The following is a 14,970-nucleotide window of genomic DNA, read 5'->3' as shown; positions in this document are numbered from 1 at the left end:
GAACAGGGATCCCCACATGGGGCTTGATCCTAGGACCCTGAGATCAAGAACTGAGCCGAAGGCAGATGCTTAAACGACTGAGCCATCCAGGCGCTGACAGCAGAGCTCATTGGCTTTGCTTAGGTTATGTACTAAGTACCGAGATGGTCCTTGTGTTCAAAGATCATTCTCCTTGACCAGAACCAGATGACATGCCTCCCCCAGAGGTAGTGAAAAAAGTGGTGGGGGACAGGAGAGGTGGGCGGGAAGTTGACCTGAACCCTCTGGACTAAGACAAGGAAAGGAATAATTCCAAGAGGAAAATTATGCTGCCATTACCAGCACATGGGTGAACATACTGAGCTAACAAAAGCAATAGATAGCCACTATAGTGGAAGACAGAGTGAGCGAGGATTAGTAATATCTTAATCTCTTGGATAAATTTGCGAAGACTATTATGGTTCCTCTAACATACCTAAACCATGTTTCAAAACTCTGTGTCACATTGAATAAGATGTGATGAAAGAGAAGGGAAGAAAGTGAGTAGAAAATACAGCAGTTATCGCATGCATATATAACTGTACTCATTCTCAATCTAAGATCTTTACTATTGTGAATCACAATAAGGTTCAAAAAGGTTCAAAAGCTAATTTAATAAATTGACTACAGGGGCACCTGGGTGGCTCAGTCGTTAAGCGTCTGCCTTCGGCTCAGGTCATGATCCCAGGGTTCTGGGATCCAGCCCCACATCGGGCTCCCTGCTCTGCGGGAAGCCTGCTTCTGCACCTCCCACTCTCCCTGCTTGTGTTCCCTCTCTCGGTGTGTCTCTCTCTGTCAAATAAATAAAATCTTAAAAATAAATAAATAAATAAATAAATAAATAAATAAATAAATAAATAAATAGACTACAATCATTGCCCTTAGACTTTATTTTTGAATTTCTGACTATACTACCATTTTAATTCTATGGTTCCATTCAAATGTTTCAGCACCACCTCTAATTCTTACTAAAATTTCATCATCAACATATAGTTACACTAAATTTTAACAGATTTTTTTTTTAGAGACACACAAAGATAGCACAAGCAGGCGGAGGGGCAGAGGGAGAGGGAGAAGCAGACTCCCGGCTGAGTATGAAGCCAGATGCGGGGCTGGATCCCAGGCCCCTGAGAACAGGATCTGAGCCAAAGTCAGATGTTCAACCAACTGAGCCACCCAGGTGCCCCTTTAACAGAAATTTTTACATTTAATTTTAAACCATTAAAATATCTTTTTTCACCCAGTTTTCAAGTAACACTTCCTCACATAAATCCTCTCATTCAACAAATATTTCCCGAACCATTATTTTGTTGATACATTTATATGTACATGTTTCAATAAATTGTGTTCTATGTAGATATTAGTGCAGACATGCATTGATTAAGGTCTGGTCTGGCAAAGAGCATTCAAGTCTGAAGGAATCTAATATGGGGACAGAGTTTCAAAGGTATTGGAAGAACTGAAGAGCCAAAGAAAAAGGATGGGATGATAAAGCAACCAGCAGGAAGGCACTACCACCTGCAAAGTGGTGGGACTCAGGATATTACCAGAACCCAGAAGCCACTGGGAAGGCTGCCAAGCAAAGCTAAGCCTACAGGGCAGGAGTTGTCTGGTGGGAGCTGGAACCCTGGAGAAGGCAGCCATAGCCAGACACACCACCTTAAGAGAGGGGAGAGCGAGGAAATGATGCCGAAATCTCCTATTGGCCTGTGCTTCAGTATTCTGTTCTCAAGTCAGGAAAATGGAGTTTGCAGGATCTGCCCCCTGTGATACAGGGCTGAGCAGTATAGTGGGAGGGAATGGATTTGAAAATAACCAGACAAGTGACAGACACAACATACATTTGATATTTACCCTGCTGCAATCATAGATTTGAGCTTGCTACTTAGCACCCACTAAAGCTTATTTTTAAGAGGCATGAGTAAAGATAACACTCTAACTCCATAAGATAAAATGGGCAGTGGTCTGGGGTCTAGTTGCACAATAGCTAATGACCCTGCAGACATCTTGCAGATAAGTAACAGCCCATGCACTTTTGCATAGAGATGTACGGATTTATTACTAATTCCTATCCACTCATCCTTAAGATCATTTGTCTTATTTGTTTTATGCTGTGACTTTAGCTATGTGCTTAAGAAATACTGTTGCAGGGCGCCTGGGTGGCTCAGTTGGTTAGGCGACTGCCTTCGGCTCAGGTCATGATCCTGGAGTCCCGGGATCGAGTCCCGCATCGGGCTCCCTGCTCAGCGGGGGGTCTGCTTCTCCCTCTGACCTTCTTCCCTCTCGTGCTCTCTGTCTCTCATTCTCTCTCTCAAATAAATAAATAAAAATCTTAAAAAAAAGAAAAAAAGAAATACTGTTGCAAATATAAAAAAAAGAAATACTGTCTCACCATCACAGTATAGAAGCTAAAGAAGGATTCAATGATACTAAAACATGCTTATCATCGTATTAAATCCTATCAGATGTTTGGGCTCAACTGGTTTAGTTTAAATTGTAAGAGAGTGAGGTGGTAAATTCCCTTAGGTTGCCCTAAAGCAATTGCATTCTAATCAGACACCATCATCTAAAATCTAAATGTATAAATTTAAATAAATAAATTTTATTTAACTGCCCTTAAATTCATATATGTTTTTGTATTTATAGATAAATTACATATACATAAAGAGATGGATGATATAGGTAAATAGATAAATAGATGATAGATAGATAAATAGATAGATGATAGATAGATAGACGATAGATAGAATGGAAGAACTAGAATAGATCTGTGGCTTCCAAATGTTTTGCTCCTGTAATCACAAAAGAATTTTTAGAACTATGTATACTTTATAATCATTGAGTAAGAGTAGCAGAGGATTCAGATAAACCTTGAAATTCATGGCTTATCATAATTAAACCTTTTTTCTTGGCTTGCACAGGAATCCAATGCTGGTATTCAGTGAACAGCTTTCCAGAAGTGGTTCAGGATCTCTGCATTATAGCTCCACTGTCTAGGGCTTTGGGGTCATTCATTTTCAACCAGTAGACTGGGGAATAAAAGTAGAGAAGGTATATCTGCTTCTTAAACATTTCAGCCTGCAAGTGACATAAATTATTTTTACTCATAACCCATTGGTGAGAACTAGTCCCATGACCTTATCCAAATGCAAGCAATGCTGGGAAATGTAGAACCTGTAGACACAAGCCTCCCAAAAACAACTCTACACAATAGAAAGGGAGCATGCATTTTTGATGAGCAAATGCATCTTTTGTGTTTTTGCCATACCTGCCATCTCGATAAACCCCTTATTCCTCACACTGAATACACATACTCCCACTCAAGGGAAACATCCTAAAATCCCATGTAGTAATACATGTAACTCAAATCCAGATCTCCAGTAGATACACAGTCCTCTCCATTAGGACATGTGGCTTCTCATGAGCTAGTGACCTATGAACTCAAAAGACAATTTATCTAACTTGTGCACACACACCGTGTGTAATGATGACCAGAGGGAGAAAATCTACAATAAAATCTCTCACTTGGAAAAGGGGAGACCGGGATCACTGGTAAATAGCAGTGATAACAATCCTACAAGTAAGCATTGTGAGGTCTCTCTCCTGGAAGTGAGGAATTTCCTTGTCCACTCTCTAAATGGACTCTGGAGCTCTAAATTATGGTGGAGTTGCAAGATGGAAGCAGCCTGAATCCTTAACTTGCCCTCTTGGAATGCTGCCCACTCTATACCTATGTTGAATTCTTGTGTCTGACAGGAATAAATTCTATTTGGTTAAGCCCCTGCAATTATGGGATTTCTCTCCTACAGCACTGAACATTAGCTTAGTTAATGCAGTTGATACTGAAGTGGAATGCTGCCAAAAAACAACCAGACCCAACGTATGTGGCATTGGCTTAGTAGGTGGGTAGTGGGTGGTGAGGCTAGAAAAATGGAGGACCATGTTAAGCAAAAGTAAAATGTTTGATAATGATACTGCCTCTCTGCCTACTGAGGCTGATTTCTAGGTGAAGAGGTTGGAAGACAGAATGCTAGCGGTGTGTTTTGTTATTTTCTGGTTACATTTAGTAACGTATAGAAATCAGAGGTGGGGGATGCCTCGGTGGCTCAGTCGGTTAAGCGTCTGCCTTCGGCTCAGGTCATGATCCCAGTGTCCTGGGATCGAGTCCCGCATCGGGGTCCCTGCTCTGCAGGGACCGTGCTTCTCCCTCTGCCTCTGCCTCTCTCTCTCTCTCTCTGTCTCTCATGAATAAATAAATAAAAGCTTTAAAAAAAAAAAAAGAAAAAAGAAACCAGAGGTGAGCTCAGGCTGGAATTGGCTAGTTTGTGATAAAAATGGGGGGGGGGCGCAGATAAAAAAGGAGAAGAAATAATTCAGAAATTTGGACTCTTTTGGGTTGGAAAGTTTAACTGGCTTTAGACTCCAAATACAAAAGGGTAAGACTAAGAAATGTTTTCTGCATTAAAGATGCATTAAAGATGCATTAAAGTATAGGTCTGTCCCCGATGTTTATAGCAGCATTCTCTATAGTAGCCAAATTGTGGAAACAGCCCAAGTGTCCATCAACTGATGAGTGGATAAAGATGTGGTATATATACACAATGGAATATTGCTCAGCCATAAAAAGAATGAAATCTTGTCATTTGCAACTACATTGATGGAGCTAGAGAGTATTATGCTAAGCAAAGTTAGTCAGTCAGAGAAAGACATATGATTTCACTCATATGTGGAATTTAAGAAACAAAAAAATGAGCAAAGAGAAAAAGAGAGGCAAACCAAGAAACAGACTCTTAACTATAGAGAACAAACTGATGGTCACCAGTGGGGAGGTGGGTGGAAGATGGGTGAAATAGGAGATGGAGATTAAGGAGTACACTTGCTGTGCTGAGTACCGGGTATTGCGTGTAACTGTTGAATCACTATATTGTACACCTGAAACTAATATTACTAATATTACACTAACTGGAATTAAGATAAAACTTTAAAAAAGTATAGGTCTGTCACAAATTGCGAGTGTAGAGTTCCATCCAAGCCTGCTTATCTCAATGTAGCTGCCATTATGTTGAAAGAAGAGAATGGGGGGAGGAGGTGCAGAAAAATATATCAGGCTTGAGAATTATGACTATTATGACAATTAAATATATTTGAGATTTTTTCAGGCAAACAAAATTGACTAGAGTAAATAGATCAAAATCTACTAATTTTTTGAAGAATTGCTCAGCTAAAGAAATTACATGCCAGATTGAAAAAGCCTTTAAGTGTTTAAGACTTAAAATAAACCTTGGGTTTTGAAACTTGGATTGACAAGACAGAATGTGTAAAATTGACACAACTTTCCAGGCAATTTGATACCATCAATTCCCACCCCTCCACCCCCCACCGCCAATGGAGAACAATAGACAAAGAAGAACGATTTTTTGCCTGGATGCCTTCACTGGTTAATTCTCCCAAATATTTGAGGAAGAAGCAATTTCATCTTTATATCCACTCTCCTGGAGTACAGAAAAAGAGGCCCAACTTATAACCTTGATTTCAAAACCTGCCAAGGACATTATTAAAAAAAAAAAAAAAAAGAATAGACCAGTCACACTTTTCCCATAATGAACATAAGTATAAAAATCCTTAAAGTTAACACACAAAAAAATGCTTCCACATCAAAAAATAATAGAAAACAAGTTGGGTTACTATTGTAATTGAATTTGGTCCAACTTTAAAATATATTCCATGAAAATGATCATATTAAAAAATGGAAAAGAAAATCATATGATTATCTTAATATATGCAGAAAAAATATTTGATGAAACTCAACATCTATTCTTAATTATGACAACAAATATGTATAAAACACTAGTAATAGAAGAATGATTTCTTAGTCTCATGAAAAGTATCCACCAAAAAAGTATAGCATATTAATAGGGAAATATTTTAAAAAGTCTTTCCCTCTGTAATTGGGAACAAATCAGGAATGTTCTCTATCTCAGCTTTCATTTGAAATTGAATGATCTATCCAGTACAGTCAGGCAATGAAAAGGCAAAGGAAAGGAAAGGAAAAAAATAAAACTATCATCATTTTCTGGGATATGACCATCAATGTACAAAATCCAAGAAACTTAAATTATTAGAATTAATGATTTATCAAGCATGTAGACTGTAAAAAAAAAAAATGCCACAATTCTTTGTAGTTTCTTTCAACAACAGCTGGAGTCTGTTTCTGCACCCCAATATGGGCTGGCCTTGTGATCTCCTTTGTCAAAACAGCACAGGAGAATCAATATTATGTGAAGTCTGATGAGGTTTTCGCTTGCTGCTACTTTTGTGCATGGAATCTTGCCTCCTCATGAACAAGCCTGATGTTAACCTGTGGATGGATGAGACACCACAAGGAGGAGAACCAACAACACATGCTAATTGGCCAGTTTCCAGCCACTCCAGTAGCCAGCAGCAGATGCATGAGTGAGCCCCATTCAAGATTAGCCAAGCCTAACTCATGCAGCAGAACCACTTAGCTGAGCCCAGCCCAAGTTGCCAACCCACAGAATGGGGAGATAAACAAATTGTTGTTTTAATCCACTAATGAATGGCTCTTTGTTATGTGGCAAATGCTAACTGGTATGAGAAGGCTCTGAAAACAAAGATGGTATAGAAAAATATGTGAAAATCTAAAAACAGAGAAAAAAATATTTAAAATACAGTATGCTCAATAACAAAAATTACCAAGTAGCCTCTGGTCTTGATGGGCTTCAAGGAAGAAAGGAAGGAAGGAAGAAAGGAAGGAAGGAAGGAAGGAAGAGAGGAAGGGAGAGACAAAGAAAGAGAAAGAAAAAAAAGGGGGAAGGAGGGAGAGGAGAAGAGAAGGAAGAAAGAAAGGAGGAGATAAAGAAAAAGAAAACTAATGGGGTGCCTGGGTGGCTCAGTCAGTTAAGTGTCTGCCTTTGACTCAGGGCATGATCCCTGAGTCCTAGGATCAAGTCCCACATTGGGGGGGTGGGGGGGGGGTCCCTGCTCAGCAGGGAGTCTGCTTCTTCCTCTGATTCTCCCCTATCTTGTGCTCTCTCTCTCTCTCTCTCACTCTCTCTCTCTCAAATAAATCAAATATCTAAAAAAAAAAAAAAAAACTAAAAAAGCTTGACTGAGTAATAATAATACACATCTGATTAATGACAAAGGAAAGCTCCCCAGCAGTCAGAATTTTAAGGGACCAAGATGCTGGAGAGAAGAAAAACTCACCAAAATGAATGTGGTGTTTTTACTACTTCTCTTTGGAGACACTGGACAATTTTTAAATGCTTAGAGATGCTGACAAACAGTAGATCATGGCTAATGGCTACTAAGTTGCAGAGAAGCAAAATAGAACAGAAGTAAAATGTTACACGGAGGCGCCTGGGTGGCTTAGTTAGGTAAGCAAGGGTGTCTGTCCAACTTGTGATTTCAGCTCAGGTCATGATCTCAGGGTCATGAGACTGAGCCCCACGTCAGACTCCATGCTCAGTGGGGAGTCTGTTTGAGATTCTCTCTCTCACTCTCCCTCTGCTCCTCCTCCCACTCCCTCTCTCACACTCTCTAAAAATAAATAAATACATCTTTAAAAAAAGAGTGTTTTAGAAAATGGTACATGGCTGGAGGAAAAATATGGGAGTTTAAGACAACTAAGTAGCGAGGATCTGAGAGAGCAGGATTATAGAAAAAAAGGAAGTACAGAAAGGAAAGCCCAAAGCTGGGAGTGAGCTTCAGCACAAGCCATTCAACAACCCATAAGCAGCTTGGTTTGAGAGGCAGACAGGCTAATATAAAGTGGCTACTAAGAAACAGGAAAACTAAACATTGTTTTCACCAGCATCACATGTGGGGAAGAAAACAATAAGAGTCAGCCCCAATTATGGTGGGGAGGTAACAAAAAATAGTCTCATTTGGGGACAACAAAGGGCCATACTCTACAAGTAAGGACAGACCAGAAATAGAGACCAGGCCCTACAAGGACTAAAACCCAGATTCAAGTCATCTTAATCCCTTATTAGATTTAGCTGATACACTAATATTCTACTTGTCTACCATAAAATAATGAAAACCTTCTCTGGAGAAAAATAATCAGCCAGAGCTTCTATAATTGTTCATACACAATTTTTAGCATTCAATTAAAAAGTAACAGACAAAAAAAAAAGTGACAGACACACAAACAGTAAGAAAATATTTTATTTGAAAAAATAAATATTGGAGTTATCAGAAATGGACTTTTAAATCATTGTAATTTAAAAAAATTAAAAATAAAATAATTGCAAATTATATGTTAAAAAATTAGATGACCAAGATTGGGAATTTTGCCAAAGAACTAGAAACAATAAAGACTTTTAGTACTGAAAAGACAATTGCTGAAATCAAGAAAATAGATGAAATCAGAGATTAGACATAGCTGAAGATACTCATGAATCTGATCTGGGAATCAGAAATAGGCCAGCAGAGAATCTCTAGGCTGCAACAAAAAGAGAAAGGGAGGATGGCAAATACAGACCAAGGGGTAAAAGAAATGTGGACTTAAGACCGTCTAACAGAGGTGTGATGAAAGTCCCAGGAAAGAAGAAAAGAGAAATTGAGGCAGAAGCAATATTTGAAACTCATTTTTAAGAATTTCCCTAAAGTAATTCAAGCTGCTGATTCAAGAAACAATATGAATGACAAGAAGAAAAGCACAACTTGTCAAGTGATAGTACAAACCACTGAAAACGAGTGACCAGAGAAAATCTTAAAACCAGCCCGCGGGGTGAAAAAGAAACATTATCTTCAGACAAAAATAAGATTGGCAACTGACTTCTTAACAGAAACTATGTAGGTCTGAGAACAATGAAATGATATTTCAAAGTCCAAAAACAAGCAAAAAATAAATAAAATAAAAAATAAAAAATCTTTCAAAATTGAAGGTGCAATAAAAATATTTCCAGAAAAAAAAAAACTGAGAGAATTTTTCACAATATATCCCCACTCAAAGAAATATAAGCAAGGGTGGCTCAGTTGTTAAGCATCTGCCTTAGGCTCAGGTCATGGTCCCAGGGTCCTGGGATCAAGCCCTGCCTCAGGCTTCCTGCTCAGTGGGAAGCCTGCTTCTCCCTCTCCCACTCCCCGTGCTTGTGTTCTCTCTCTCACTGTGTCTCTCTCTGGCATATAAATAAATGAAATCTTTAAATAAAACAAACAAACAAACAAACAAACAAACATCAGAAAGGATCTCCAGATGGAGGAAGAAAAATACAAGGAGCTGGAAGTGTAATGATAATGGGGGTGGGGGGGAGCATGATAAATAAAAATAAATATTTTACTAAGCAATAAAAATAATGACTTCCAGAATTTAAAATATATGAAACATAAATGTCATGATGGTGTAAATAGAATTTAAAAATTTAAAATCCTCCTTCTTGGATCTTACGTGTTCTCACTTCCCTTGTTTCTGACTTCTCCATAGACTGTTTTCTGGCTTCTCTGACCCTTGAATGTATCAAACTTTCCCCACAAGAACCTTGCACTCACTCTGTAGCCTAGAGCACCCTCTTCCTATGTATTTCCAAGATTGGCTGGGCTGTAATATTACCTCCTCAGTACAACCCCCCATGGCCGCCACTCTAATTGAACCATTCAGCTCTCCTACCTTAGGCCATCACATCACACTTATTTTAGTTTTTACCTTCGTAGCATTGATTTTCTCTGAATTTATCTTGGTCATTTATTTTTTCAATTCATTATGGTTTTTCTGCTCTAAGACAACTTCTACAGAAACAAGAACTCTATCCATTTCTGTTCTCCATCTAATCCCAACGTATAAAAGAGTGCATGGGGGTGCCTGGGTGGCTCAGTCGGTTCAGTATCTGACTCTTGACTTTGGTTCAGGTCATGATCTTGAGGTTGTGAGATGGAGCCCCACATCGGGCTCTGTGCTTAATGAGGACTCTGGGAGTCTCTCTCTCCCTCTCCTTTTGCCCCTCCCACTCATGCCTTCTCTCTCTCTGAATAAATAAATAAAACTTAAAAAAAAAAAAGGAAAGGAAAAGAAAACAGGGGCACCTGGGTGGCTCAGTTTGTTGGGCGTCTGCCCTCAGCTCAGGTCATGATCCCAGGGTCCTGGGTTTGAGTCCCACATCAGGCTCCCTGCTGAGCAGGAAGCCTGCTTCTCCCTCTCCCTCTGCCACTCCCCCTGCTTGTGCTATCCCTCTCTCTCTCTCTCCCAAATAAATAAATTTTATTTAAAAACAAAAACAAAAAAACAAAGCAAAACAAAAAAACCCAGTGCATGGAGCATGATGTGCATCAAGTAAAGATTACTGAATTAATGAATGAAATGTCTGTTAAATGGCTAAAACATTCTAGACTGTCTTTAAAAATATGTTTCCCAAACACCAGAAGTTAATATTCCACTCTTCTTTGTATTGATCAGATGATTTCTAGGATATTCTGTTGGAGTCTAAGTACCACATTTTAAGAGGACTTCAGAAATCTGGAGTTTGGATTTTTATCTTAAGTTCAATGGGAGAAATATGCAAAGCTTCACATACTTGGAGCTGTTTTAAGGAAGGAGGAATAGACAAAGTTTTCTCCAGGGAACAGGGCTGTGAATAAGTCGAAGTACAAAGGATGTGGTATAAGATGTTGGAGTTGTTTTAAGGAAGGAGGAATAGACAAAGTTTTCTCCAGGGAACAGGGCTGTGAATAAGTCGAAGTACAAAGGATGTGGTATAAGATACCATCAGAAGGAGGATACTCCTTCTGATATGCCCTGAAAGCAGAAATACATGTGCCCTGAAATACATGTGCCCTGAAAGCAGAAAATGTGTTGATCTTTGAGATGGGTGAAGGCTAATACTAAGCCCCTGCTAGGGATCTTGTACATGGCATCTCTACAAGTGGAAAGCTGGCCAAAAGAGCTTTAAATTTCTTTGAACTTCGTGTCTATAGTACTACATAATGGTCTTTGCAGTTAACTTTATACAAAGTCAGTACCATTTATGGTAACACTTTCCTTAATCATAAAGGATCACTATGGTGTTCATGTGTTTTTCTGCTTCCTTTCTAACTTTCCTTAATGTCTGGCTTCTTATATCTATTTAATGTCTAAGTGATTTTGGTAGGAGGCTTTCCAGAACTGTGTGGCCTTACTTCGCTCTTCTGAGTTGCCACCTCATCACATGGCCACCTAGTTGCCTACCTCCAGGCTCTGGCAAGGACCTTTTTAAATGAGTCACAGTGGCCACCTAATTTTGGAGAAACCCAATGCTTATTTTATTGAGATTTTGTTGTAAAAGGTTTACAAAATGTTAGTTGATTAACCGTCTGCTCCATTCTTCCTGCCCATGGGGTGGGGGTGGGGGTGGGGGTGGGGGTGGGGAGGTTTCTTTGGCAAGGAGGATATTTTGAGCATCAGTTTTCTTAACTAAATTTTATCATCCTTATCTGATGGTCGTTAAAGTGATATGACAAAATTGATCTTTTTTTGTTGTATCTTCTTCCCATATCTTATCAGTGAAGGGATTTTATGTATTTATAGATTACACAAGCAGACACCTAGGGTTTCATGATGGTGAACATGCTGCCTGTTATAAAATTGAGACAGAAAATTCAATCTTTCTAGCCTGGGGTCTTTTTGTTTTTACTATCTTTTTTTTCCTCTGACCCACTTCTGCTGCCTAAGATCAGATTCTCATAACATCTTACATGTGCTAATATACTTTTATTTGTCTCATAATTACTCTCAAGCCTCCCGTGTCTGTCCTGGTCAATTAACCCTAAATACTGTGCTTGTGTAATCTAATCAGGTCACTCCCCAGCTCAAAACTTCCTGCCTCCTACTTCCAGAAGCATGAAATCCGGAGCTCCAGCCAGACATTCCAGACCTTTCACAATCAGACCACAATTTGCCAATCCTGCCTTATCTGAGCTAATCCTTATCAAATTACAGCCTTCCCCACACCCCACCTTTGGCTTTCGCTTATTCTGTTTCTCTTTTATCCTCATCTCTGAATCTGCCCCGTACGGGAGGGAATAGGAATATGTACAAGGGGGATGGTTAGGATAGGATTCCTGCAAATGGAAGAGAATTAAAATTGAGGGGATGGGTAATGAGGGTGAAGGGAATTTTAGGCTAAAGGTACTAGAAAGAGATTTAGATAAACTTTAGAGAAATACGTTGTTCAGATTTAGCCGGGTATAAAAGCATAAGGAATAGGTTTCTGAATTTAATTGTCTGCATACAGATGTTTGTAATCAGTGTTGATTCAGATTCAATTGAACAATGAATAAGCTTTTCATGTTATAATCATAACACCTAAGACAGAAAAGCAGGCCTTTTCATGGCTCCCCAAGCCCCACTGGGTGTTCAAGTTAAGTGCTAGTTGCTGGCTAGTTGACTTGAACTGTTTAGTGGTTGGGGGTGGTGGGGGTGGTATCAGTCAGGATCCCAAGCTGTCCCATCCATCATAGGACTTGATCCTGGACAATGCTTTGCTCACGTGTCCTAAAACATCACAAGCCAGTGGGTTGCTGGGTCGCTGTCCTCAGTGTCACTTCACACACAATACAACAGAGCAGTGATTGATCTCTGCCTCCCTTTATCTTTGTTCATCTTTTTTGTAAATTTTTTAAATTGACAAGTTACGGTGACTGAGTAATGAGGAATGCTGAACTCCAAACAATCCTGTTTTCTGTCATTGCTATAAAACAGTCAAAACTTAAGCAGAATAACAGGAGATCTCTTTACACATACACACACACACAAAAAAAACACTACACAACTTGATGAGTAGAAAGCCAGAAAGGATGGAAATGGCAATCTCCAATAAAACTTTCTCTTCTAAAAGACTTCTCACTTTTAAAGGTTTCTAAGACAAATGCTAGCATCTTTTTTCATTTACCTCTTCTTGGCTTCTTAAGCATTTTAGCGTGGAGAGAAGAGGCTGAGAATACCCATACTAATTCTCAACCACAAGCTTCCCTGAATCCATCTGTTTTGGTGTTCTCCCCCTTAACATGGAAAGAAAAAGTAAGTAAATAGTGAGTCCTTCTTAAAACTCCCTCTTGTTTCACTTCAATATAGTCCATCAACTCTGTCGTATTACAGTTTGTGACAAATCTTACTTTAACTGTGTTTTAACCTGCATGCCAAAACAAGGAATGAAACACTTTTTTGTTCTTCCCTCTCCCACTACCTAAAGAGACGAACTTGATTTACTTCACTTTTTTAAAAGATTTTATTTATTTATTTGTCAGAGAGAGAGAGCGCGCGCAAGAAGGGGGAGCAGCAGGCAGAAGGAGAAGCAGGTTCCCTGCCGAGCAAGGAGCCCAATGCGGGACTTGATCTCAGGACCCTGAGATCATGACCTGAGCCAAAGGCAGACGCTTAACCAACTGAGCCACCCAGGTGTCCCACAAGCTTGCTTTACTTTAATTTAGTGCTCTATTATAGTCTAAAGCAGTCCTTTCCCCAACAGAAGGGAAAGTTAAATAATTTTCTTATTTCACTCATGTGGAATTTAAGAAACAAAACAGATGAACATATGGGAAGAAAAAAGAAAGAGAGAGAGAGAAGCAAACCATAAGAGACTCTTAACTATAGAGAACAAACTGAGGGGTGATGGAGGGAGGTGGGTGGGGGATGGGCTAGATGGGTGATGGGCATTAAGGAGGGTACTTGTGATGAGCACTCGGTGTTATACGTTAAGTGATGAATCACTAAATAAAAAATAATAAATAAAAATTAAAAATAATTTTCTTAGAATTCTTAAGTAGGATATTTACAAATTTTTTAAATTTAATTTAATTTTCAATTTAAATTACATTTAATATTACACATTCCAAGGATATCAATGGATCCACCTTTCCATTTTACATACATTTACTGAATAGCCACCTTGCTTCAAGAACAGTCCAAGAGATCGAGGAGCCAAGGATGAGTAAGTCAGTCACATGCCTGTCTTCTATTGTGTTTGGGAAACAAACATAAAAACTGTAATAGCTTTATGTAGAGGGCTGATAGGAAAATTATAATGTAAACTTTGCTTGAGTGAGTCAGGGAAGAGGAAGCTTCATAGAAAAGGAGAATTTTGAGCCCAGCCTTGAAAGATTTTTAAGAGTTTGGGTGGAAGATGTTTTAGCGAGAGGTGTACTGCATAATTATTCTAGCAAACTATAATCAGCTCTTTAGGAGTTTAGCATAAAATTTGGGATTGGAAGCTAGTGTAAAGCATCCCATGTGTCGTTCTAAGAGGTTTGTGCTTTGTGTTGGCAATAGGGAACCTTTCAGGGACGTTAATAAGGAAAAGCATGAAAAGGGTTGTGTTTGAGAAGATATTCTTGGGATGTGTTCAGAATGGAATAGACAAAAGCTGTCCTGGATGTCCAGATAACTAAATGGGAAAATATTGCAAAATCCCACAGGAGAGATGACAGAGGCCTTAATAAATGTAATAATAATGGAGATGAAGAGGTAAGCACAGACAGAAGCACAGTCGCAGATCAGAATCAGTAGCACTGCCTGGGGAAGGAGGGAGAGCCCCGGGACTACTGACAGATTTTCTGTGCGCCATGTGCAAAGTTTAAAAAAGCAGCATCAACATCATCAGTGACATTTATTGAGGGCTTACTCTGTTCCAGACACCGTGTCAAGCTCTTTGCTTCAAATCTTGTAACAATCTTATAAGACAGATACCATTATTATCCCAATACTACAAAATACATGAAATTTAAACTACCTTGGGGAGACCGCTGACGTGGAACTGGAGTACCAGTAACCTTGAATATTTTTTTCAACACATGTCGAAGTTTATTATTTATTTTCTCGATAGTCATATGAGGCAGTGGTCAAACACTAAATTCACGTTATTTTAATAAACAGAAAATTGACCCGGAAAGAAATGGCAGCTCAGGAGTGAACTCTGGGTCTCAGGGTTCCCACGCTGGAGAGCTTTTCTGGCTCTCAGA

The sequence above is a fragment of the Mirounga angustirostris genome, unplaced genomic scaffold (genome assembly GCF_029215605.1).
Source record: "Mirounga angustirostris isolate CCGP_5_RB_7025 unplaced genomic scaffold, mMirAng1.0.hap1 SCAF_2, whole genome shotgun sequence".
Classification (NCBI taxonomy): Eukaryota; Metazoa; Chordata; class Mammalia; order Carnivora; family Phocidae; genus Mirounga; species Mirounga angustirostris.
Note: the sequence above shows the minus strand (reverse complement) of the source record.